This window comes from Tursiops truncatus, chromosome 10 (assembly GCF_011762595.2).
Source record: "Tursiops truncatus isolate mTurTru1 chromosome 10, mTurTru1.mat.Y, whole genome shotgun sequence".
Taxonomy (NCBI): Eukaryota; Metazoa; Chordata; class Mammalia; order Artiodactyla; family Delphinidae; genus Tursiops; species Tursiops truncatus.
This window is the reverse complement of record NC_047043.1, coordinates 70,318,675-70,343,472: the sequence shown is the minus strand read 5'-3', so window position 1 is coordinate 70,343,472 and position 24,798 is coordinate 70,318,675. Positions and strand designations below refer to the sequence as shown.

Genomic DNA, 24,798 nt, shown 5'->3' with positions numbered 1-24,798 from the left:
TACCTTTATTCATTCAATATTAATTAAGCACCTACTATGTGCTTACTCTTTTTTGATCCATCTTCCATGTCATAGCAAGATTAGTTTTCCCATTGTCTACCTGCAGTTATGCCATTCCCCTGCTTTAAAGCTCTCAATAATTACTCATTGCCTCCAGAATGAAGTATACCTCTGGCTGAGCCTACAGTACCTTCTACTGGAATGCCTGAGCCAGCCTTTCCAGTCTTATCTCATACCACCTCCTTCCACATCTTCTTGGTAATTCTTGCACATACTCAAAGTTTCCCACCTCCTTTCCCTTCTGTTCCTTTCCATTCGTGGCCTTCTCAGCATCCCCTCTCCCTGCCTCTTTTTGTTCAGTCCCAGCTAGTCTTCATTTTCAAATCCTACCTATACTGTGAGGCTCATTTATATGCTGCTGTTCATAGGGGCTTTGGAGTAAGACATGCCTGGGTTTATATCCCAGCTTCACCTCTTATTAGCAGTGAGATAAATGCTAAGAGATGGGAAGTAGAGGCTGTTGTGCCATTTGGCTGGAAAAAATTCCCAGATGTCATTTAACTTTCTGTAGAAGCTGGAGGTAATTTTAACTTGGCTGAACTAGTCATTCTCTGATAGTTGGTCCTGATGCTGTCCTAAGGAAGCTCTCTGCCTTTCTTGAGGTCATCTGCTGGCTTCTATCTGTTTCCCTGGCTGCCACCCCTTTCGAGTCCAAGCGTTTGTAGAAGCATTTCTGATCTGTATGAGAATCTGCTCTTTGTTTTCCTTCTATGTGCGGAAAGCAATCACCTTATCCCTTTGATTATCTGAGAATCTGCTCTTCGTTTTCCTTCTATGTGCAGAAAGCAATCACCTTATCCCTTTGATTATCTGACAGAGCCTTTGCTGGTTTTCAGATGTGGAAATATGATTTTTGGTTGGAACAGAAAGCTTTGTTCTTCATTCCTAAGTCAAATCAATGCCCTTCACTATCATTTCTGCTTTTTTCTGACTTTGCTGGTTTATGAAGTCCATTTCCCCAGTTCTGTACTGGTTTTCTTCCTTTTTGAGTTGTTTTGGAAAATGGTTAAAGCAGTTTAGGAATGATGCAAGTAATGACAATAAGTTTGGAAGCCATTTTTAAAACTGTCAGCTGCAAAATTACTTGTTTCTTATGGTTTTATCATTAAAAAAATTTTTGAGCACAGATCCCTACTTATACATGTATATTTATTTATAAATTACACAATGTGCTACTGTGCCAATATATTATGTTTCTTCTTTGACATTCACAAAGAATTAATATGGAAAAGAAACAATAAAATAAATAATTTATTGAGGTACATTTTAACGACACACAAAACCTTTTTGCTTTGACTAAAAACATTTTAAGCCCCTTGTCTATTTTGTAAGACATAGTTCAGTTTAAAGCAGGTAACATCCACAATTCCACTTAACTGTCCCATATTACCTTAGCCAGAAGCAAGTGAATATTTGAGGGAACCTCTTCCTTGTTCTGGAACCTACTATGATCACAGGCTACCTTGGTTACTGTGGGTGACATATGACTATGCAACATATGACCCAGTGAAAGCCCTAGTCTTAATCTGTATATTAAATATAAGTAAACTATAATTATTTTCTTTTTTAGGTTAAAAATATAAAAGGAGGAAGAGGCATGGAGATTTTGAAAAGTCAATTTACTTGCAATATGAAGTAGTATTACAAAGTAAAGAATATAAAAATTGACAAAAAGCAAGGTATTTAAAAAAACTGAAGTGCCCCCCCCCTCCCCCCCGCCACAGAAGTATATCAGGATCCCTTTCAGGGGTATATGAATACCTGTTGGTCAGAATAGGGTCGATCCTGATGCAGTAATCAACAGACCTCAAATCTCAGTGGCTTAACCCATCAGAGACTTATTTCTTATTCACCTGAAGTTATGAAGCAGGTCAAATGACTCGCCAGGGCAGCTCTCCTCCAGGCAGTGACTCAGGATCCAGGCTTTCCTCATCTTGGCACATGGCTTCAAGTGTTGCTACAGCAGAGGAAAAGAGTGCCTGTGGTGGCACATTGGCTTCTCAGATCCTTGGACTGGAAGTGACACAAATGTAAGGGGGTATGAGGTGTAGTCCTCTCTTCTTTCCAGGAAGGAGAGGAGAGTCAGATATGAAGGAGCACTAAAAATTTCTACCAGTGGAGTTTTTATATTTGTCAGAAAGTGGAGCGAGATGAAATAAAGTTTGGGGAAGAATCCAGAGTTCTGCCGTTGCTGCTGTTTCTATTATTACTGCTACTGCAATCAGTAGACATCAGTTGGGGGCTTACTATGTACTAGGCATTGTGCTTAGAGCTTTGTGTACATCATCTTATTTAGTGTTTGCATCAATCATCTGAGGTAGGTGCTAGATTTTTTCTCATTTTACACATTAAAAATAAATGTAGAGAGAATAAGCAGCTTGCCCAAGTTCACACAGCTGGTAAGTGACAGAGCTGGGCTTTAAGGCTTTGGTCTATTTTATGCCAACATGTAAGATCTTAACTTTAGGCTTACTACCTCCTTATAGGATCACTGAGCTATGAATAGAATCTTAGTATGATAGGAAGATCACACTTCATATGTTAGGTGAAAAACATGACTAGTTTTGATAGAATGATTAAGAATGTAATTTAGTTTAATTATGATTTTTGTTCTTAATTAGGAATTTATTTCTTCTTAAACTTTTCTGTATGGAAGAAAAGAATGTAAAAGAGAGAAACAACACTTGATTGTGGTTTCTTAACAACCACAACAACAAATGTAGTTCTACCAGGGGGTATTTGGATAATTAGAATTTCACTAACTAAATTCAGGTGATCTAAAATGATTTGAATTGTGCTATGTGAATAGAAATGGGAAGCAGGTCCATTATAGTGTGGAGGTGAGGATATTTGAATGCTCTTGTATATGAAATTCATAGTTCTGTGAATTTAATGATCACAGGCACAGACCTTTCACCCTTATGTGCAGTGTTACAGAGGTCTCCCAGTCATCAATTCCTTTGCGGTATATTTTGAAGTCCTTTTGGTTCTGTCAGAGGAAGCTGAACCCAACTCCAGATCTAAGGGAGGATGTTGAACACCCGCCCTGTGTTAAAGGAAGTACAGACCTTGGAGCCAATGGGTAGGTGGCTATGACCAAATTTCTTATGTGTGAAGGGTAGATGCCCAGGTTCCTGGATGGATATTCCACCCCAGACCCCCTTCCCATTTTACACTTCCTGGGTTCTCTTCAAGGCCCTACTTCTCAGCCACAAAGATCTGCATGTATAGAAATACATTTGGGATACTAAGTTGCAGTACTGATGTGTGGAATTTTTGGTTTGTTTGTAGAAACCAGAGTGCATGGATGCGGAGTTATCTGTATTCCAGCACTTGAACTTTTTGCTTCACGATGTATTTTCTTGTTGGAGGAAGAGTGCGGTGGAGTCTCGTGCTGTCAACGTCACACCTGTAGACTGATTTGGGGAGAGATGAGGAGAAAAGATTTAGAATAGATGTTAGGCTGCCACTTGAGGTAGTCCTCTTTTTATTTTTAATGGCCTGTGGGGTTAGAGTGGATGTTGGGGGCAAGAGAATGCAACTGTGTGTGGGGAAGTTAAGTGACCCGTTTTTCTCTAAAAGATGATATGGTGGTCTTTTCTTTACAACCCCATTCTATTTACCCATACAATGGAGATCAGAGAGAGAAAACATGGTAGAAAATACATTTTCAGAAAGTTCATAAGGACTTATATCTTGCAGTTTTGTGCATATAGGTTATAACTTTTTATATCCCTGGATTTTTAATGCAATTATTAACTTTGTATTTTTTAAATTATTATTATTTATTTATTTATATTTGGCTGTGTTGGGTCTGCATTGCTGAGTGCAGGCTTTCTCTAGTTGTGGCGAGCGGGGGCTACTCTTCGTTGTGGTGCACGGGCTTCTCATTGCGGTGGCTTCTCATTGCGGAGCACAGGCTCTAGGCGCGCGGGCTTCAGTAGTTGTGGTACGTGGGCTCAGTAGTTGTGGCTCGCTGGCTCTAGAGCACAGGCTCAGTAGTTGTGGTGCACGGGCTTCGTTGTTCTGTGGCATGTGGGATCTTCCTGGACCAGGGCTCAAACCCGTGTCCCCTGCATTGGCAGGCGGATTCTTAACCACTGCGCCATGAGGGAAGTCCCAAACTTTGTATTTTTATTGGATTATTTTTTCCAAATTAGGCGTACATAAAGCAGTTTTTAGACATTTTCCTAATTCATGCATGGCTAGTCAAGGATCTTCATGAATATAAATAGCATCATACTCTGGAAGATTGTACTAGATCTAATATTTACCCATCTCGTGTGTGCAGAAGTGGGACAAGGTCACTGGGAAACGTAACCTAAGAAGTGTAAGTAAACCTGTCTGGGGAATGTTATGGCTTTTAAGCAATGGTTATGTGATAATTTCTATTTCTGGCTTAACACAATAGAAAATAATCTACTCTAAATCAATATTAATAAGGATTTTTGATGAGTTTTAGAGCTAGTTTCATATATGATTTATTGATTCTCATTTTGAGCCTGTAACTTGAAAAGGTCGAGGTGGATCACATTTCCGTGTTTCCTTCATTATTATTTTTTCTTTTATTTACATAACTGCAGGGCCATTTCAACAGAGGTCATTCAACTCTGTTCTAAAATATTCATTTCACTGTGAGTGTCCAGATATGAAGAGTTGTACCAGTTGGATGTGGGTGACAGAATTAATTCTATCTCCTGCTGAAAAGGTGGTGAGGCAGCTGCATTGTGAAGGGGTGTCCATTGACAGTTAAATGCAGCTGCAGTAACCTTGAGTACTGAGTGTTTATGAGATCAAGGGCTTATCCCTGGAGAGTCGGGTTCCATCAGGTTTGTGGGTGGTACTTAAATATATTCACTACTCAGATCTGTCTTATCCCTATATCTTCTTTTGGGCACCATTCCTTCTACTACTCTGAGATCCATGGATCCCTCAAAGCCAGGTTTCCAAAGCGTGTCCAGGGAAATGACACTTTCCAAAGGGGATCTTCTGGTCAAATAAACTTAAGACACTACATACTAGATACTCCTCTCCTAGAAATTCAAACACTATATTTTGGGTTGAATTCTGTCCCCCCTAAAAAAAGATATGTTGGGGTCTTAACCCTCAGTACTTCAGAATGTGACTTTATTTGGAAATAAGGTCTTTACAGAGGTAATCAAGTTAAAATGAGGTCCTTAGGGTGGGCCTAATCCAATATGACTGGTGTCCTTATTAAAAGGAGAAATTTGGACACAGGCATAGACATGCACAGAGAGAAGACCAGTGGAAGAGACAGGGTGAAGATGGCCATCTATAAGCCAAAGAGATACGCCTGGAACGGATCCTTCCCTCACAGTCCTGAGAAGGAAGAACCCTGCTGACACCTTGATCTCGAACTTCTGGCCTCCAGAACTGCGAGACAATAAATTTCTATTGTTTAAACCACCCAGTTTGTGGTACTTTGTTTTGGCAGTCCTAGCAGACTAATATAACATATCAGCATGTGAAATGCTCTAACTCTTGCAGTTAAACGTATTTATTAAACTTGCTTAACCCAGCAATTTCCCAAACTTACTTGACCATGAAACTTTATCTTAAACTGAGCATTTATGTATTAGGCAGCTGTTGCTGCAGTAATGCTGTCTAACAAGCCATACCAAAACCTGCTAGCTTAAGAAGATAAGCATTTACCTCTCCCTTACATATTTACAGGTTGGCTGCAACTTAGTTGGGCAGGTCTGGACTCTGAGCACCAGGCTCTAGGCTGAAAGTGGGATTCAGGTACGTTCCACGTGTTTCCACATTCTCTTTGGAACAGCAGCTATTCAGGGCTTTATCTTCTGATGGTGGATCACAGACACCAAGTGATCCAACCAAACCACATAGATGCATTTAACGCCTCTGCTTGCATCATGTCCACTAACATCCTGTTGACTAAAGCATGTTATGTGGCCAAGTCCAAAGTCAGTGGGGTCAGGGAAATCTACTCCCTACAAAGCAGAAAGGGAGTGAAGTGAATATATACATATATATATATATATATATATATATATATATATATATATATACACATACACATACAAATCCTATCTGTCACAAACTATAAATATTCCTAGAACTAAGGGTATAAAGGCCATACTTTGGGAAAGACTTCTTTAAGAGCAGCTCTGGAATTGTGACATTAAGTTTGAGACTTCTGAAGTGGATGAACCCTTTCAGTGTGGTCAAAGTTTCCTTCAGTGGCTGGGCCTTCTAATATCCTAGTGATGCCTGATTAGTGGCTCACCTTCAGGCTCCTCCTCCCCTTCCTGAGGTGACTGACCAATGAAACTCAAGTGGAAATCTGGGAGATTCTAGGCAAACTTTTATTTTCCTGATAAAGGAATAAATGTCACCAGCAGTGCTCCTTCCTCCTTCTTTCTGTCTTTAGTGTCAATATGTTGCCTGTTAGTAACCATGGAAGGAAGCACAAGAAAAGCATAGAGACATATGTCTTACCATCTCTGAGCAGTTGCACCAGCCCCAGCAATGGCCTGCCGCCAGACTTCTAGTCATGTGAGAAAATAAACCCCTAGTTGTTTAAGTCACTGCTGGTTGGGTATCCTATTACTTGCAGCTTAGTACCTTCCTAACTGATAAAACATAGAAAATCATGAACTGTTAATTATTATTCTAATTATCACCAGTCATCATAACCATAAAAATAGGTGCATTTCAGTGAGGTGAAATGAGACCTTAAAGGACCTTACACATGAGAATGAAGAAACCTACTTAGTAATGGTATTGGGAAATACTCTTAAGTAGTGACACGAATGCTACTGCTAGCCTGTATAAGTGAAAATGGAAATTTATTAGTTCCTGCAATGAAATTGCAGAAAGGCTCAGGTATGGAGCTTGGGGTTGACTGGATCCAGGGCCTCAAACTATAGCAGGACTTTGTCTCTCCCCATTGCTTCATTTCTGGTTCTCAATATCTGCCTGTACGTCTGAGCCTCATTTTCTCCTTCATGTGGTAGGTCATAATTGAAGCTGTAAGAGATCCCTGTATCTTCATTTATCATTTAGAAAATTTATGGAAGGACTTTGGTCCTGCCTTGGTTATATTCTTTCTCCAGGACTTAGTGAGTGTGTGTGGTGGCAGGGGACAGGTATGTGAGAAGGGGTTACCATGATTGGTGACCTATTAGAACTGCAGGCATTGGGAGAGGAGCAATTCTCTAAAGAAACTGACATGAAGGGTGAAGGGATGCTCTAGGACAAAAGCAGGTGTCCACTGCGCTGACTTGAGCTGTCCTTAGTCACCCTCTTTCTCCAAATGTCCTAAGAGCTTGTAAGTCATATCAAGAGATCTGAGAAATTAAGAAGTCAATCATATGTCATATCTGTAAGTTTTTTCACTTTAACTCTGATTTGAAGAGCGAGTACCTTTGTGTGTTTTGCCCAATGTTACATAGGCACATGGATTTAGAACTAGGGAATATGAACTAGTTTGGTACCACAACATAACTTGGAATGCTGAATCTTAGAAGAAAAAAAAAATTTCATCTTCTTCGTCTTGAAATAGTCTTCCTCAGCTCTTCAGAGAATAGTAGCTTTTGTCCACCTTTCCAGAAAGGTGGAAAAACTTTGGTCCAGACTTAGGCAATGACCTACTTAGACTGAAACCACAATTTTAAATGCCTTTTGTCGGTAGGTGAAAACTTCCTTTGGTTCTGAAGATAGATGAGATGGCACGGATCCAACAGTTGATTTCTTTGTTTGCCAGAATGTAGGAGAATGATTTGAAGTGAGCGATACATCTTTGTCACAGATGTCAGCTGATTTTTGCCTCAGTAATCTCTTGCAGTCAGCCCTAGGATCAGCCATGTGCACTGCATTTGTAGCCTTACAGATTTTTATTCCTAGGTTTTCTTATGAAAGACTTGGCTAATGGGAAGAAAATAAACATTCTTGCATGCCAGACCTTGGGAGAACCAAATGACTTCCATCTTCCATTTTCTCTCTGGATCACTTTATTTTGGCTATGGGATAGCAACAGCACACAATCAACCAAAGAAAACATTTTGGAATATTTCAATGAATAGATTATTTTAGTCTCACTTGTGCTGAGGGCACTTATTGAAACCAAACTCTGGGAGGGGAAGGCAGAGGGAATTGGTCACCCCCAAAGTATTCACTGCCTAATAAAATTCCCTATAGACAACATCCTCAGAGGAATTTAAGAAGCAAGTCTATATTGACAGGAGAAGAAGTAACAGAGTGATTTTATCGGCCAAAGCAGATGGGGTGGGTTCTGAACCTGGCCTCTTCTGGCCAGAGTGCAATTTCAGTTTCTATAATTAGTTGCAGGTGGAGCTCCTGTGTTGTTATTTTGGAGTCCACTGACATCTGTGTGCAAATTCCCACCATCCCCAGTTGGCATTTGGACTCAATAAGTGGTTTGGCTTTGCAGGAGTAGAGAAAATTGTAAATCTATTTCACACACACATAGATAAAGCTGCTCTAAAGGTCAGGTTCTGAAAGCTGTGGAAAGCATTCTCAAAAGTTTGGGAAGTAGGTTTCAGGCAGAATGTGGGCATGCAGCCAAGAGCTAGAGCAGCCTGACAAACAGAATTCTGGCACGTGCAATTTCTTCTCTATTTTTCTGTGAAGCCAGCATTTGATTGTATCTTGGAAGTGACATGCAGCCATTTTGTTTTTTCAGTAGGAATATTCTGGAGAGAAGTAATGACTTAAGCAGCTACTTCCTGTCTTATAAACCCATGGCTGGGCTTGTACTGTCTGACTCTGCAATATACATTGATCAAATTAACTTAGTGTTTCTCAACTGGGGGCAATTTTGCCCCCCAGGGCACATTTGACCACGTCTGGGGACATTTGGTTGTTGCAACTGGGTGGGGTAAGCTGCTGGAATCTAGTGGGTAGGCGCCAGGCATGCTGCTAAACGTCCTACAATGCATGTGTAGACTCCTCCCACCCCCGCCATATTATCTGTCCAACAGTGTCAATAGATGCAAGGTTGAGAAACCCTGAGTTAATTGGATGGTTACTATATCTTCATCTTTCTTGATTCTTTGCCTATACTCAATTTATTCACTTTGTGAAGTGATGATCAGAATTTATATATTTATGTAAAAATAATGATTTAAAAGGCAAAACGACTCATCATTGTGTGGGAAAGAATTGTGAAAGATGTCTTTAAAAAAATCTTGACCTGGACTAGTAACCATGACTTTTCAAATACCTTGAATCCTTTTAGATGTAGACATTTGGTAAATAGAGATCAGTCTTATAAGGAGATGGACAACCTGTAAAGAAAATGAAACTTATTTTTTAAACTGACCTTTTATGGTGCTTTTTGTTTCTGTCTCACATTGATCTTGAAAGGGAGGTTGGATAAGCATTTTTTTTTTTTTTTTTTTGTGGTCTGCGGGCCTCCCACTGCTGTGGCTTCTCCCGTTGCAGAGCACAGGCTCCAGACGCACAGGCTCAGCGGCCATGGCTCACAGGCCCAGCCGCTCCGTGGCATGCGGGATCCTCCCAGACTGGGGTACGAACCCGTGTCCCCTGCATCGGCAGGCGGACTCTCAACCACTGCGCTACCAGGGAAGCCCTGGATAAGCATTTCTGAGCTCCTGCTATGTACCAGGAACTTACTAGTTGCTTTCCACGTGCATGAGCTCAACAGCCCTGCAAGACATGTGGCATCGCCATTTTACAGATGAGAAACAAGGCACAGAGAGATTAAGTGGTCTGCCTGAGGTCTCACCATTAAAGAGAGCTGGGATTTGAATCTCAGGTATGCCTAGCTCCAAAATTGTGTTCCCACTGTCTTGAAAGGGAAAACAACAGATTTGCTTAAAACCCAGGGAATTTGGTGCTGAAGTGGAAGACCTAATGTAGAGTGTAAGTAGTAGTGTGCTCCCTGACAGTATCTTAAGGATGTTGTCAAGGAGGTATACAGAAAGGATGGAAAGCAAGAATGAGGAAGGGAGCGTGTTGCTGGGAGCAACAGAGGATAGAGAGCAAGCAGGAAGGAGCAAATACATTCTTGTCAAGTGAATGAACAGGGGAGAATGCCAAAGGAACACTCCTATCTTGGAAAGCCATCCAGAAGGCTGAGAGGAAGCAACTCCAGGACTGGCTGGAAAATTAAAACCACAGGTGGCAGAGAGAGATTATCTCTTAGGATGCTCATTAAAGGCCCAGCAGATCCTTTAAGGTGGTTATGATTTTGACAAATTTGCTGGGTCCACAAGAGCAGAGCTTCAGGGATGGAGAAGCTCTTTTTTATGGATTATTGGACCCCAATGAGGATGGTCTCATTAACCCAGTTAGAATTTTCCTGATCTTGTCTCCATCTTCAAGAACTTCAGGGTATATAGATGGCCTCCTGACCCAGGAGTCCCTCAACTGGCATCTCTCAGCTTCCTCTTCAAGTAATTTCTGACCTCACTGGGATGCTCACACCTATTCAGGAATTATCTTTTGTATCGTTCCAAATCTTGTCTCTGAAAGTCAGATCTTCCCCTCTTGGGTCCCAGCATTCCTGATTTCTGCCTTTCTTTGTAACTTTGCCCTATGAAACCTCTTCTTTGTCTTCTTTGAGAATCCAGCTCATTTATTTACTGATTCATTCCATCACTTCTTGGTTAAGGGAGAATGTAGTTGCAAGTAGCAGAAACACATTCAAGCATGCTGAAGGAAAAAACTGGGGGATTTACTAGGAACACATAAGAGTTCCTCCCAGACACTAAGGGTAAGTAGGATAGCCAGGTGTCTTGGGGGGCTGGAATTGAGTTAGTTGGAAAATGATCAGGAATAGGGACAAAGTCTCTCACTCTCTCATTTCTCTCTCAGTATCTGTTTTTATATGTTGCTTGTGAAAAAGTGGCCACTAAAGGAAAGCATACATGTCTTCTCCATTCAAGTGCTCAATAGATACTGCATGGTTTCTCTATTTCAATTTTGAATTCAGAGAAACAATAATCGGATTGGCCCAACTTGAATAAGAGTCTGCTCTAGATCCAGTCAGCTGTGGCCAAAGGAGTCATGAGCTCTGTGGCCCCCTTCCCATGCCCCACCCCCAGAAGAACTATGGAGAGTCTCTTTGAGAAAGGGCATGTTGGGTAGATTCTCTATCAAGGGAGCCTGTGGGTAAGGTGGTAAGGAGGAATGGGCAGCTATTTCTGGGAAATATGTTTGTGCAACATATAATTGGGAGATGGCCTTATTTCAGTTATTAGGAAGACCAAGACCAATCAAAGAAAGTTAACTACTGTTACCTCTGTCTATAACTAGCTATTTCAGTAAGCCCTCTGGAATCTCTTGACCATCACACCCATCTTGTCGATCCCTGGCTGTGATTTTGCCCACTGCAGAAATTCCAGAAGTCGTATTGACTGATACCAGGTTCATGCTATCTTATCTTAGTGGAACCCATATGGCTCCTTTACATAATGTCAGATTGCATCCTGTATGGAACTTTAAAAAATTCTCCACTGTTTGTAAACTTCCTTAGTCTCATTGACACTTGGGTCTCCAAACTGGTTGAAATTTTGGTGATAGTATCTGTAGACTTTTAGAACTAGGCATGTTATAATCTGACGTCTTCTATTCTAAGGTGTAACAGTTAGCTTGAGTTCTAAAAAATAGTGGCTCCTGAGCACATATTATCTAAAAAGGTTGAAAAAAAATTAAGATTCACTGATTTGTCCCTTGGAGGAGCTTTCTGAAATACCCATGTAAAATAATATAAAAGTTCCCAATGAATCCTGAAACCAGTAGAAATAAGTAAATATATGCGATGGAAAGTTGGATAATGCACATGATGACCAAATTTAGAAACTGCTCAAATTTAGAAATGCAGCAAATAATAAATAAAATTTGCCTTCTGAAATTTTTAAAACTTCTGTCTGTGATTTTAAACTTTGGGGACAAGGTACTTGCTGCGAAGCTTTCATTAAACTTTGTAGTTTTCCCTAGGAAAATGTGCAAAATCTGAATTGTGCACAACATTTCTCCTCCCTACCCCTGCTCTGAACCCCAAGGGCATTTAGGTAAAACTCTGTCTAGATATTACCATTTGATATTAAGTACATGTATTAGGAGTAAGTAGTTCCTAGTAGTTAATGAAATGAATGAGCTCTTGGTGGTATGAGACATGTCTTTGGCTCACTGCTATTCAATTTGTGCTGAGAAGTGGGGACACGTACCAGGATTTTGGTGATGGTTAGAGAGTGTATTTGGTAAGGTGGAAGCTTGTAGATAGACTGTACCACATTCACTAAATGTATTCAGGTAAAATATACTAGAGGTGGTAGATTTTCTTCCACCCTCAGGAATGTTACCTTGAAAGAGTTTGCATAGTGTTGGGTGTCATAGTAAAGTATACGTTTAAATATTTCATTGAGGACTTTTAGGTCATTATGTTTGTCTTGGGGTGCCAAAATTCCCAGTTCACCTGAGAGAATTCTATTTCATTTCTTTGTAATTGCAAATAAATCTAAAACTGCAAATTAACTTATGCCATAGGCATTTGTGATAGAGCAAGAAACAAAAGATTTTGATGAGTTAGAAAGTAAAGGTTAATTGGGTAACTACTGTGTTCCCAGTTACATGCTCAGGGCTGAAGAAGACTCTAAAGTAGTGTGAGACACACTTTCGGTCCCTTTACCATCTCATGAAAATTATTTGAGAGCCATTTTTTTTTCTATGTAGAATGCGAATAAGGAACATAGCAGTGATATACCTTCTTTCGGACTCTACCTTGGAGCTTGAACATGAAGTTTTAGCTAGGGAAGGAAATTTCTTGCTCATGTTTTTTAACCTTTCTCAGAAGAGTCCTTGATGTGAGCATTTTCTCTCTTCTCTAGAAGCCTAGCCAGAGTCCAGGAGAATGGGCATAGCATCCTCCCAACACTCAGCCAATGTAGGGCCTCTGGAAGGGGTTGGGGAGGGGGAGTTGTGGGGAAGATCTGGGCTCCTGCCTTTCTCAGGCAGGAGGGTGAGGTCTATGAATCACTTTCCCATTTAGCACACCCACCCGACTGCAGTATGTTCCCTTGATAAGAATAAAAATTATCAGTGTAGCTCATAAAGCACTTCCTACGTGTATTCTAAATGGAATAATGATATTTCAAACTCTGTGCCAAAGGGTTCACATATGGAGTCTCATTTAATCCCCATGAGGACCCTGTGAAGTAGGTCCTATTAGTATTATCCCCATTTTATATGCAAGCAAGGCAAGGCTCAGAGGGGAGGTTACTTGTCCAAGGTTACAGTTAGCAAATGGCAGAGCTGAGGTTGAGCCCAGACAGACTAACTCCAAAGTTGGTTGCCAAAATCAGGGTCGGCTGAAATATCCAGTGGCCAGCCCTGTGTACACAAGGTAATCTTAGGGCCGGCATGGAGTCTGAATTCAACAACTTGGAAGCCCATGTTGAAAAAGTCATTGCCTTTCCAAATCCCATCCAGTCTTTCTGATTAGCTTCTATGAGAAAGTCTCAACTTGGTGCCAGTCTTGAATGCCTTCTTAACACCTATTAGGTGTTTCCTAACCTTGTTGTAGGATGTGTAGCGGCATTCATACATGATGCTTATATTGTAATTCTGGCAGCCACACTTTTACCCTCTGCATCTGGTATGTTGCCCGTTCAGAGTTTCTGTGAGCTGACTGGTAATGTGGCATTAGTGGGGCCTGCCTTCTTGGTTCTTGTTGGGTTGTCTTTGACAGCTGGTGGTTGAGAGCACCAGCTTTGGAGACTAAGTTCCTGGGTTCCATTTCCAGCTGTGGGACTTTGGGCAATTTCGTTTATCTGGCTGAACCTGTTTCCTCACCTGTAATGTAGGTATAATAATAGTACCTGCTTTAGGTGTAAATTTACTGCTATAAGGGTAAATTTAATAGGATTTAAGTTTAATTGGATTAAATGAGGGGGTTAATGTAAAAATTTTTAGCACCATGCTAGCACGAGTAAACATTCAAATAATAGATTATGATGATAACCATGAGGGAAACCAATTTGGGGACAAAGGCAACACATAAGGGAGTTAGAGAGCTGAGGGAATGGCAGAGAAATGGAACCAGAGCCATACCTGAAGACTGTCCCACCTCTGGATTTCCTGCAATTTGTATAAGCCAATTTGAGTTGAGGTTTACTAATTGCCCAGAGCATCTTGATTGGTAGACAGGGCCCTCTGTTTAGAAGCTTTGTGGTTACAAAAATGAGTAGGTCCTAGCTCCTGCCATGAGAATGTAGTCTAGCAGGGAAAATGCTGTACTCATAAAAACCTATAAAAAAAAAGACCCACTAAAAAAAGGGAAGAAAGTTGTACCTGCCACTAAAATATACAACTAAAATGCTTTAGAAACCCAGTGAAGGAAGGGATGAGGGAAGACTTCATATAGGGAAAGTGGCATTGGAGTCAGTCCTTGAGAATGGACTAATATTCAAAATGGTGGAAGGTGGAAGCAGGGGTGGGTGGTGGGGAGTCCAGACTTTCAATGGAGAGAATGGACAAGAGAAACTAGATGATTAGAGATTTATTTCATAAATCATTGGGATGAAGGTAGGGCAAAAGTACTTTTCCAATTATGGCACTTATGTTTAAAGAGGAGAAAGAGAAATTGGAGATCACCTTAAAACTTTTTTCTGATTCAAGAGAAGTAAGTATGGTACTTAATATTACATGGAGGCACTGTATTTTGCTTCCATGATTTTTCCTGTATGTTCCTGGCTCTGTGAACTCCTCTGCCATGGTACAGCAGAAGGATGAGTTTAAGACCTCCTCTGTCAATATGCCGATGGTCAAAGCGGAAGGGTGCTTACAGACCCGGCAGAAGCTCTGCGTCTTTTGAGTTGAGAACAGCCCAGTTTTCCTTGGCTCAGTTCTTTGACATGCCTTTTCTGTTACTAATATGTGTGTGTGTGAGAGAGAGACAGACAGAGGCACAGAGACAAAGAGACGGAGAGAGAGCTAGAGAGAGAGACAGAGAGAGAGGAAAGGAGTGAGGGAGGGAGATAGATGGAGGGGGAAATGCCATCTCTAAAACGTCATCACTGGATGCGTAGGTATTGTTATATGCCAAGGAGATGCCATATTACAGTCTTGGGAATGTTTTTTCCTTATTGTCCTGTTATTCTTTCTCCTTTATAGATTCAGTGGAATTAGAATACCCTGCTCTTGAAAGCAGTTCAGATGAGCTTCTTAGGGATGGGTAGGAGAGTTTTCTTGCCTGAGATATTGACCCCCTTAGCTGAATCTAAGGCAGTTCCTGTTGTTTTACAGATGGCTTCTCTGGAGAATTTTGGGCCATAGTCAGACTTTTCTATTGCTAAAAAAGGGAGACTCATATTACATTTTTCTGGTAGGCTGCATTGAAATATTTTCTGCAGCATAAGGCGGAAACTATAAATTTTTGTATCACTATAGGGAGCAATAGAGAAAAAAGATGAGGATGATTTCCCAATAAATGCTGTTGTCTAAACTCTCAGGAAGGGCAAACTCTCAAGTTGTCCAAAGAAGATCACATGGCTTCCAGGTCTAGATAGCTCCACACATTAACCCAACCAAGCTAGACTCCCGAGGACTCAGAGGAGGTGTTTGATTGATTGATTTTTTAAAAACTTTGGCCTGTTTTATTAATCTCTGTCTACTGAATCCATCTGCTGCATAATCTATGTCCAGCTAAAACTCTTATGATGACACTTTAATAGTTTGTACCAAAGGAATGGTCTCTCATATCAAGTTCTCTAACCCTAATCTCTCCACTGGTCTTTAGATGTGTCTACCTACTTTCCACTGGAGATATCACTGCTGTCCCCCAAGGGGATCAAACAAAATGATGACTGAATGGCTGAAATGGATCAAGTCAACAAATATGGAATTTCCACCATTTTCTGGACTAGGTGCTGAGGGTATAGTAATAGTAAAAAATTCCTGCCTCTATGGAGGTTCCATTCTAGTGGAGGAAACAAAAGGAGTCAAAGGTTTGGGGCTTGATCCACTTGGGAAGACTGAGGGCAAAACAGGATCAGGATGCTGTGAGATCATGTTTTTTGATCATGTTTTGTTGCAAGGTCTCACTCATCCAGGTGGTGATGCTGAACAGGGATGTGGGTTTAGTGGAACTGGCTTTTTTTTTTTTTAACATCACGGCGGTGGTGAGAATGGATGTTAAACTGCAGTGGGTTGCAAGTGGTAATATAGATTTTTATACTTTTCCTGCAAGGAGCTTGGCTTTGAAGAGATAACTGGAGGGGATGCAGAGTCTGGGGAGTCTTCCCCCAACAATGTGTGACACACTTGGCCATATTTTTAACTTTTAGGGAATGGGCCACTAGAAAGAGGCGTTATTGGTTGAACAAGGTCTGAAAGAGGAGGGAGAACATGAGATGTCTTGGGCCGGTGGTGTTTCTCTTCCTCAAACCCAGGGAGAAGGTGGTAAGGAAAGGTCCAGATAAAGAGATATTAGTAGGTGTGGAGTAAAAGCGGTAACTTTTATCCTAAGGAGATTGCTTTGTTTAACAAAAAGAGAAAGCTCCAGACTACGGAGCTTTAGACTTAACTTAGACTTGACTTTGATGCCAGACAGGATGTGATGTTGGCCTGGTCGCCTCCTCTCCTTGGACCTTCATTTCCCCTGAGGCAGGGGTCCGCAACCCCCGGGCCGCGGACGGTATGGGTCCGAGGCCTGTTAGGGCCGCACAGCAGGAGGTGAGAGGCGGGCAAGGGAGCCAAGCTTCATCTGCCGCCCCCCATCGCTCTCATTACCGCCTGAACCTTCTGCACCCCCCCTCCGCCCTCGCCCCCGCCTGTGGAAAAATTGTCTTCCACGAAACTGGTCCCTGGTGCCAAAAAGGTTGGGGACCGCTGCCCTGAGGTATCACTGTACTGAGACAAAAATGTTTCGTTGAAACATGCCATAACTCTAAGGCTACTCAAAAATTTTCAGGGAAATTAAGAGTTCCCTGGTGTCCAAAGAAAAAAAAGTGCTGTTTTACGACTCATAAGTGAGATTTGATGAGGGAATGGGGCTAGGATGAGGCAGGTGTGATTGAAGCAGACAAAGGTGGATGTTCTGGCGGTCCAGCTTGATGTGCTGGTGGTTTTATGCAGGTGCTGCCGATGGGGCGATTTGCTTGCTGTGGGACGACCCAGCAAGCCCATTACTCTGCTTGGTGGAGGCAGGAGCCACCAGCACTTCCCAGGAGAAATTTTACAAGTAAAGGCTAATTTTACTTGTGCTGTTGATGGCATTTCTCAGCTATACTAATTACTATCCTGATAGAAACGCTGCAGAAATATACCCCATGCTCCCAAGAGTGCAGAGTGGTTCTTAAATAATCCAAGAAGAGGTTTTACCTGTGGATTACAAAGCTACAGTGCTTCCTTAGTCATGGCTTTCTCAGTGGAAGATGCTCTGGTTTAAATAAAATTTTGTTTGCCTTTTTGTTTTAAGACTATGCAATCTATTCCCTATTCAATATCAATTGCAGATAAAAGTATTTTAGGACAGAAATGGTAGTTGTGGACTGAAGGTTGTGTCTCAGTTTTTTAAAGGTATTTTGTAAATTTAGGAACTATGTTTTGCTTTTTCACTTGCTTTTTAAATAAATATCTGGCTGTCCATCCATCCATCTGCTTAGTAAAATGATATCCCTGAATGTGGCAGTTGTTTAGTAAATAGCTGTTGAATAAAATACAGTTATACACACACACACACACACAGAGCTAAGGCCTCTTGGGTTTCATGAGGCTAGGAGGGCTGGGTATAATTCTCACTCTGCCACAAGTTGGCTGTGTGACCTTGGGAATTAGTTGTCAACGTCAATAAACTGGGAGACTTTATGAAGAACCTGGATTTCTGAATTTTCTCGGACACCGAGCAGATCCAGTATCTCTGAACCCAGGGAGCTGCCTCACTTGGATTGTTGCTTGTCTTAGGTGGGACGTGTCTCTCCGCGTTGCTCTAGTCTACCCCTTGGTTGACAGATGTACATTCTTAGTTTGAAGATGAAATGAAGAACGTTTTCACATTCAGGATGTTAGTCAAATATGAGCATCTTTTGGCCTCAGCATCTTAGATGAAAATCCTGACTCTAGCAGTGGGAGTGGGTGGTGGCGTCATCTTAATCATTTTCTTGGGTTCAAGGAGTTTGAGAGCTACCTGCACAGGATTGGAAATGGGAAAAGATCTGCTTTTGGATATTTGGGGAAAGAGAAATAGGTAAGGTATATCAGGCATTGATTAATTCTTGAAAGTCAAAGACAATGCCACTATTGGGCACATACCCTGAGAAAACCATAATTCAAAAAGAGTCATGTACCACAATGTTCATTGCAGCACTATTTACAATAGCCAGGACATGGAAGCAACCTAAATGTCCATCAACAGATGAATGGATAAAGAAGATGAGGCACAAATATACAATAGAATATTACTCAGCTGTAAAAAGAAACGAAATTGAGTTATTTGTAGTGAGGTGAATGGACCTAGAGTCTGTCATACAGAGCAAAGAAAGTTAGAAAGAGAGGAACAAATACCATATGCTAACACATATATATGGAATCTAAAAAAGAATGGTACTGATGAAACTAGTGCCAGAGGAGGAATAAATATGCAGACATAGAGAATGGACTTGAGGACACGGGGTGGGGAGAGGGGGAAGCTGGGGCGAAGTGAGAGAAGTATCGACATCTATATGCTACCAAATGTAAAATAGATAGCTAGTGGAAGCAGCTGCATAGCACAGGGAGATCAGCTCGGTGCTTTGCGATGACCTAGAGGCATGGGATACTGAGGGTGGGAGGGAGGCTCAAGCGGGAGGGGATATGGGGATATGGGGATATATGTAGGCATATGGCTGATTCACTTCTTTGTACAACAGAAACTAACACAGCATTGTGAAGCAGTTATACTCCAATAAAGATGTATTAAAAAAAAAAGAGTGATGGTGGCACCCCAGTGTTCATTGCAGCACTATTTACAATAGCCAGGGCATGGAAGCAACCTAATGTCCATCAACAGAGGAATGGATAAAGAAGATGTGGTACATATATACAATGGACTATTACTCAGCCATAAAAAGTAATGAAGTTGGGTCGTTTGTAGAGACAGGGAGGGACCTAGAGACTGTCATACGGAGTGAAGTAAGTCAGAAAGAGAAAAACAAATATCGTATATTAACGCATATATGTAGAATCTGCAAAAATTGGTATAGATGATCTTATTTACAAAGCAGAAATAGAGACACAGACGTAGAGAACAAACAAACGTATGGATACCAAGGGGGAAAGGAGTGGGGGTGGGATGAATTGGGAGATTGGGATTGACATATATACACTATCGATACTATGTATAAAATAGATAACTAATGAGAACTTATTATATAGCACAAGGAACTATACTCAGTGCTCTGTGGTGACCTAAGTGGGAAAGAAATCCAAAAAAGAGGGGATATATGTATACATATAGCTGATTCACTTTGCTGTACAGTAAACTAACACAATATTGTAAAGCAACTATACTCCAATTAAAAAAAAAAAGAGTGATGGTAGAAGTCTGGTGTCTGGCCTGGAGTAAAATGGATCATGTTTCCCAAATGAATGGAGTAAAAGGGAAGAGAGAACTATTAAAAATTCACAGTAGATTAAGGTGTTGCCCCCTTATGCTAAGAAGGCAGATGCTGAGGTTCTTTTAAGGAATTTGCTTTGCAGGAGAGGAGCTGCCTTCGTTTGCTTTTCTGATGACTTGGATTTCTACAGCTGCTCATGGTTCTTGAACTTCCTGGAAAAAGTACAGGCAGATAGAATTCTGATGAAATCAGCATCCCAGTGCTACATTTCCTAAGGACACTGTTAATTTCAATAATATTTAGCTTAATTCCAGCAGCTGGCTTGGATTTTATATTGGGATGTATATGCCAAGGCTTGTGGTGTGTATGCATGTGTGTGTGTGTGTGTGTGTGTGTGTGTGTGTGTGTGTGTGTGTATGTATGTAGATCCAGTGCTATAATTAGAGTAGGCGAACCATTACAACAGATTGATGTATTTGGTTTGGGGAGATATGACTTTAATTTCCCCAAGTGTTTCATTTTCTTTGTACTTTTCAAGTGTTAATTATCATTCAGATGACTAATAGGAAGTTCAATACATCAGAGGACACTTTATAATGAACATTATTCTTTGAAAAAACATAACTTATTATATACATTTTCCATCAGGAAGTAATATGATTTTTTAAAAAATTTATTTATTTATTATTTATTTTTGGTTGCATTGGGTCTTTGTTGCTGTGCGCGGGCTTTCTCTAGTTGCAGTGAATGGGGGCTACTCTTCGTTGCGGTGCGTGGTCTTCTCATTGTGGTGGCTTGTCTTGTTGTGGAGCGTGGGCTTCAGTAGTTGTGGCACGCGGGATCAGTAGTTGTGGCTTGTGGGCTCTAGAGCGCAGGCTCAGTAGTTGCGGCGCGCGGGCTTAGTTGCTCCGTGACATGTGGGATCTTCCCGGACCAGGGCTCGAACCCGTGTCCCCTGCATTGGCAAGCGGGTTCTTAACCACTGTGCCACCAGGGAAGCCCAGGAAGTAATATGATTTTGTTAGGAGTTTGGGTAGGGTTTTGGTGTCTGAATGCTACTGCTCTTTCTGCCTGTCTCCAGAGTCTGATCAAGGAGTCTGATCACCTAAAGACTAGCAGTCAAAAGGGAAACAGAGTATGACTTTATTAATCACTGAGGATAGGCTCAATATCTCCATGCAGGGATTTTTTGATTAGGTGAATGAGCTTGCTGTTCCCTCCCCACCAGACCCAAGACGGCCACACCTGCTTCAGGCTGACCCCAGGTAGCCACCACGCTCAGGGGGACATCAAGGTTAGCAAGAAGAGGAGGCTCTGGTGTGTTTACCACATGAATACCCAGAAGTGAAGGGGTAAAGGAGGGTGGACAGGGCCCTGTCCTGCACGGCAGGGAAAGGCACCACCTGCCTTCCTGGTCCCATGGCTGGAGAGCTGTGTGAATGGCAGATGCCTGAGAAAACAATGTTTCCAGGAGTGATCAGGAATGGGAGAGCAGGAAGCAGATGGGAGGCTTGGGGCCAGCTTGCCCTACTGGGGCTGCACAAGTGGAGAGAGGATGTGAGGCAGGGCTGTGTTCTTTTTGCTCTACAGTGACTCTGTCCGCTAGCACAACACGTTCCAGTTGATGTCCTGGTCACTGGCCAACCATATTAGGCACTCCTTTTGCGGGGTTGGGACAGTAGACTGTCAGAGAGATGCAAATGAAGGGTGGTGGATGTGACCTCTTGATGTCCAACTCCCCTCATAAGAAATTGGGTAATAAGATTTGTCACAAATTTCCACACATAATGATAAACCCTGCTAATGTGTCTACCACTATTTTTCTAGGCACTGCCATATTCCTGATTTTATAATTTGCCCTTTATCAATAACTCAATAGATATTGGAATAAAATAATAGTAATAGCTAACATTTATTGAGAGCTACTACATACCAGGCATATATATTGACTCATTTGTTCTCCAAAATAACACTGTGAAGTAGTTGTCACTTCTGTTACCATTTTACAGATGGGAAAACGGAGGTGCACAGCTAGCAAATGGTGGAACAAGGACACTGATGTAGGTGGTCATGTTCTAAAGTGCACGTATGATTCTGTCTCTCAATGAAGTGGGTAAGAGATACTGAAGAAGACGCTGACCCAGGAATTGGGAGACCAGAGTGTAGCCTAGAGCCTTTCTTGGCTTTGTCATGAACCCATTGTGTGATTGATAGCATGCTAATGAATTGTTTGCTCTGAACCTCAGTTTCCTTTCCTCCTGTAAAGTGAGGATCTGATTTCTGTTCAAGGTTTTTGGGTCCATAACTCACTGTATTAGCTTTCTGGGGACACCATAATAAATTACCACTAACTTGGTGGTTTAAAACAGCAGACATTTATTCTCTCACAGTTGTGGAAGCCAGAGATCTGAAATCAAGGTGGCTGCAGAGTTGGTTCATTCTGGAGGCTCTGAGGGAGAATACATTCCATTCCTTTCTCAGAGTTTCTGGTGACTGCCAGCAACCCTTGGCATTCCTTGACTTGTAGAGACATCAATCCAATCTCTGCCTCTGTCTTCATGTCACCTTCTCTGTGTGTCTCTGTCTCAAATCTCCCTCTGCCTTTCTCTTATGAGGATACTTGTCATTGGACTTAGGTCTCCCCTAAATCGAGGATGATCTTATCTTGAAATCTTTAATTAATTATATCTGCAAAGACTCTTTTTTCCAAATAAGGTCACATTCACAGGTTAAGGGGGTTAGGACTTAGACCTATCTTATTTGAGGGCACTGCTCAACCAGCTACACTCACCCTCCAGCCTTTTTTTTTTCTGCTGCAACATGACAATGACCACAGATATTGGAAAAGAAAGGATTAAAGCTAGGTAGTGGCTAAAGCTTCCTGGGCAGTTTGGTGCAGTGGGCAAGAACATAGAATCTAGAGTCCAGAGCCCTGGTTTCAATCATTGGCTCTGCTACCATCATCCCTGTGACCTGGAAAAAGTCATTGAATGCCTCTGGGCCTCAATTTTCTACTCTGTAAAATGGAGCTAATAATAGTAACATTGCAGGATTATTAAATGAATGACTATATGTAAAGTGCTTAGAACAATGCTATGTTCCTTAGAACAATAAAATTCCTAATAGTGTCAGCTGCTATTATTGCTGTTGTTACTTCCACTTAGAAGTTAAGTGCATGCCTATGATTTTGATAGAGAAATGAATTTTGCGAGGGATGCATTTGAAATATGGCAAGGAACAGCCCACAAGTATGCTATTTTTCCACCAAATTTTAAATTAGGATGTCCAAATGTGTCTGAAATGTGAGGCTGATACTTTCCAGTGGGCTGAAACAATTTTTGGCTTAATCTTTTTAGACATCAAGTAAGCTGAAAACAGGGTGAGGCTGTGCTCACGTTGGAAGAGGCGGGCAAGCAGATGGAAGGTGGCTGAGGGAGCATTTTGATGTGCTCATGGAGGAGGCATTAATATTTCAACATCTTTCGTGTTATTTACAGATAATTTTTATGAGAGATTTTCGGAGATGCTCAGTTTTTTCCCTTTCCTCTGAGTGGCACACAGTTGTTACAAATCAATCTGTTAATAAAAGCTTAAGAATTTAGCTGTTTGGGGACTGATGGCAGTTCAAGTTTTGTAACTAACATGTTTCATTTTCAGCATGCTGATTTCTTTCTGTGATAATTCATCACCTTTCAGAATTCCCCGAATAGCCTAAATTCAGCAGGAGTGATTACTGGCCTAGGTCTTGCATTAGAAATAGACCAGCTAATTTATCTGTATTAATATTATATTTCTACTCTATCTCAGGCAAAGAGGAGATAGAGGTGAATAGGAGAGTCCATAAACTCTTTGAAGGTGGCTTCATAGTGGAGGACAGGCCTTTAAATAAACCATCAGCACATGGTATATGATTATTGCTCTAACTGAGATGCTTGAAATGATTAAGTACAGGCCTCTGGAATTAGATACACCAGCATTTAAAACTTGCCTCTAAAAACAAAACCAGCTACTTCATCTCTGAGTTTCCATTTTCACATCTGTAAACTGGAGTTATTTTACTATTTTCCCCATAGTGAGGTTTAAATGAGATAATATAAACAGAGCATTTATTTAGCATGATGCCTGGCATACAGTAAGTGTTCAGTAAATGTTAGTCATTATTACTATAGAAATGAAGTTCCATGAGAAGAGTTGTTAAATTTTGTTAATTTATTCATATGGCTTGATGTTTATATATCACGTTGTGTGGTATATTTAATGAGTGTATGCTTTATTACCTGTCTTTAAATCTTTCACCAAAGTTCATTTACTAAATTTATATTCTATATCACATGGACCTAAATTAAAATCAGTTTGCTCTACATATATGCTGAAATTTGACATTTTGGATACAGCTTTGCATAATTTTTTAAAAAGCCATCACTCTGTAGTTACCTGCATGGATACACTGAAAAGTATATTCGTTACACCATATAAGGAACAGAGCCTCACTCAGGACAACTCCGGTAATGAGGCCCTGTTTTAAGAAAATGAGAATCGGTTAATCATATTGGTTAACAGCACAGACCTTCGGGGTCCTAGGTATGCCCATTACAGCTTTATGATTTGGGGTACATAACTTCTTGGAGATTTCTTCTTTAACTGTAAAAATGGAGATAGTGTTTCTTGCAACACTTGCTAGCAAAGACTATGTGAGATAACATGGAAAGCCCTTAATGCAGAGCACAGGTAAGGGTTTAATAAAAGCATTCAAATGGTATTAAGATGGCTGAAATCTTCCAGAAATGTGATAATAAGAACCGAGGTATAGCTGGGGCACGGTGACACTGGGGGCTGGGGAGTAGGAGCTTTCAATCTTTACTCAAGAGTTCTGTTATTAACATAGCCACAATTACTTCTCTCCCTATCCACTTTTCTCCCTATATCCAACTGGTTTATTCTTTTCATATTCCCGGTTAAATTCCTCAGAGAATCTGACTGGCTCATCTAATCATATCCTCCCTTTTGCGAGCAGACTTCTTGTACAAGGCGCTGTCATAGGTTGCTGGACTGGAAACCAAGAAATGCTCTGGGTCACGTGCCAACCTCTGGACCAATGAGGTTAAGGGGGTGGGGCCTCGCTTCAGAGCCCGGCCGCTTGCAGCTCTTGCTCTCTTCAGAAGCGTCGTCCCGGAAC

General features: G+C 41.3%; 1 protein-coding gene across 1 annotated transcript in view; it reads left to right on the top strand.

The window, feature by feature from the left end:
• Window positions 1-24,798, top strand: part of ERC2 (ELKS/RAB6-interacting/CAST family member 2) — an 866,017-nt gene that overhangs the window by 32,601 nt on the left and 808,618 nt on the right. The gene's annotated exons all lie outside the window — the stretch shown is intronic.